This window comes from Aptenodytes forsteri, unplaced genomic scaffold (genome assembly GCF_000699145.1).
Source record: "Aptenodytes forsteri isolate BGI_AS27 unplaced genomic scaffold, ASM69914v1 Scaffold54, whole genome shotgun sequence".
NCBI lineage: Eukaryota > Metazoa > Chordata > Aves > Sphenisciformes > Spheniscidae > Aptenodytes > Aptenodytes forsteri.
In genome coordinates this window covers 18509936-18512797 of record NW_008796044.1, presented here as the reverse complement: position 1 = coordinate 18512797, position 2862 = coordinate 18509936, and positions in this window count along the sequence as shown.

Here is a 2862-nt window from a genome sequence, read left to right as displayed (position 1 = left end):
GCTGAACGAAGGCACCATGTACGGGCAATAACGCAGAGGTTTATTGCTTTCCAAGCTGCAGATTCTCTCCGAGATCTGAATCCTATTAAGTTCTTACTTGCAGTGACCTGAGCGGATCCAGGATTGGCTTTTCGAACCGGCCCCGTAACCCTGCACATGCAGGCACACAAGCTCCCGGGCACTGCGAGGCCACCAGCTGGGAGGGGAACTTGTACTTGAGCAACACGAGGGACTGCAGGCATGCAGACGGCATTAGGAAGATGTAATGCTAATTCCCCTGTGCAATTCTTCACTCAAAGTCCAAAAATTCAGCATTTTTTCTCCTTTCCAAGCACAGGTGGAAAACATGCGTGTGCACACAAAGGCCATTTCCTCCTCTCGGACACCAACAGCCAAAAGATAACCACAAAAGAATTCAAGCATTTTGCTTTCCTTATGGGATAAGAGAATTTAAAGCTTTCTCCAAGCATTAAAGCTGCTCTCTAGCAGCTTTAATGCCTCTGCTTAGAGCCCTGGGGCTAATCCTGCCCACAACTCAGTCCCGGCTGACTTCACACAACTGGTGCAGCTCACCCCACTCTCCTCCACGTACCCATGCTGCTGCTGGCTATGGCGGAGCAGCCCCTCTTCTCTCGCCGCAGCAGCCGGAGGGCTCGGGGACTTTAACCCAGTCCCCGGAGCTGGGCAGCCTCCTGCCTCCTCTGGAATAATAATGAAGATGACGTTAATGACTTAAGGAGCCACTTCCTCTCCTCCAGCTCCGTGCTGACCGTCAGCCACCAGCCACGCTCTCCCTGCTGCACATTGTGGCCTCACCAATACCCTGCCTGCATTATGCACGTCGCGTCCCCAGCCAAACCAGACCGCGTGCCCACCACCGGCTGGGCAGGACCCTGAGTCAGATGCTGCCCCGGCGTGGAGGCAAACCCCCGGGAGGGAACCGAGCTCCCCTGGCCCCAGGCAGGGTCACCAGCATTCGAGCAGCACCTCTTGCCAGGGCCAGCCCTCCCTGCTGAGAGCGAGGAGGTCGGGGCTCTGCAGCCACCAGGCACGAGCCAGGGCGAAGCCAAGAAGCCTTCAGAGCCGGCAGCGCCCAGCAGCAATGGCCCACAGCACTTATAAATAGGCGAGGGAGAGGCAGGGGGAGAAGGAGATAATTCCCAGTGCGACAGCGATAAAGGAGGATCGCTGGCAGCCGCTCGCTGAACGACACAGCCAAGTCGCAGGGGCGAAGCGGATGCTAAAATTAGCAGCAGGCTCGGCCAGGAAAGGAGAGAGGGGGACCCACGCCCGCACCGCATGTCTGGGGGCAAGGGAGGAGCCGGCACGGAGGGGCCCCATTGTCCTCCCTGTGCCACTGTTAGACCCACCTGCACTCCTGGCATCCTGTTTTCCTAAAAGCTTGAACCTCTCATCTACATTTTGGGGAAAAAACCTTCCAGTGGAAGCAGCCAAAGCTCCCAGCTGCACTGCAGGCAGGGGTGTGTGGGGAAAGCAGGGTGGCCCATCCATGGGCCAGCTCAGCTCCTGAGGCTCCTTCTTCCCCAGGGCTGTGAACGAGCAAACCCAAAATCCTACAAAGGCTTGACAGAAACTTCTGCTTCCTCTCATGCACAAGTAAAACCAGCCGGACCCCGTACATGAGTGACAGCCAGGCTGCGCCAAGGGCTGTGAAAGTTTTGCTTCCAAGTTCTCTGGCTGGCTTCATCAGTCAACCGCAACACCAGGGAATACCACCACAAAGCCAGAAAAATCCTTCTGCCTGAGCAACACGACCAGCTTGGGGGCTGGGTATCACCAGATGGTGGTCCTACAAGGACAGGAGCCGGGCAGGCTGGGATGGATCCAGGGACACGCAGGTGCTGGCAGAAGCAGCGAGGCTGCAACACACCTGCGGGGACAGTGCAGTGGCAGCCAGCCCAGGGGTGCCCAGATGTGGGTGTGCAGCCTGCAGCCCTGCTGCCGATGAATCTTTCCTGTGCCCATCACACCCCGCGGCTGCAGCACAGAGCACTGAAGATCTCCAGGGGCAGCAAGGAAAGCACAATGTCTGGCAGAGGCATCCCAGGAGGTGAAAACAGCCCTGTGCAAGCTGCTGAAACACCGAGAGGGCGGGAGGGAAAGCGGTGGCCCCGGCCACTCCAGGGCTGCAGCCGCCTCGAGAGGGTCCGGGGTGCAGCCACTGTGGAGCCACGTGCCTGCCTGCGCCCAGGATCTGAGACAAAACCACACGCAGAAGGCACCGGCCAAGCAGCAGCAAAGCAGATCTCCATCCCACCTGCAAGGCAGCACCTGTGTATGTGCTAACACAGCTGGGGTCCTCTGCCCAGCACACCGCAGTGCGCGGTGAGTGCGCCTGAATTACCATCTCCGGTCAATACACACTGTGCTCAAGTAACAGCTACACATGCTGTCTGAAGCCGGGCTGTGCCTGCCTGTCCTCCCCTCCGCTCCAACACGGAACCGTCACCGTCCTGCCCCACGGTCCCCCTGTCCAGGACTCATTCCTTTCCCCTCTTCAGGCTGACTGTCCCGCGGGGGGGGTTGCTGTCGCAGTCCTCCTCCTCATTGTCACCTCCCACGGCTCCCCAGTCACACCCCCGGACTGGCGGGGACAGGACGATCCCTTCGGGAAAGTCCACTTGACAGAAAACAGGCACACGCACTGCATGCCAGAGGTCCAGCTGCGTAGCTACAGCAACCAATAATCAAAATAAAATGCCCTTTTAAAAGTGATATATTGGCTCGTTACTGTGATACAGGGTTACCCGCTCAACTGTTGAGGGGAGCAGCCCAGCAGTGCTCCCCTTCCCGAGCACTTTCCCTTCCTGGAAGAGGGTTTATGACCTGAAGTGGGTGCAA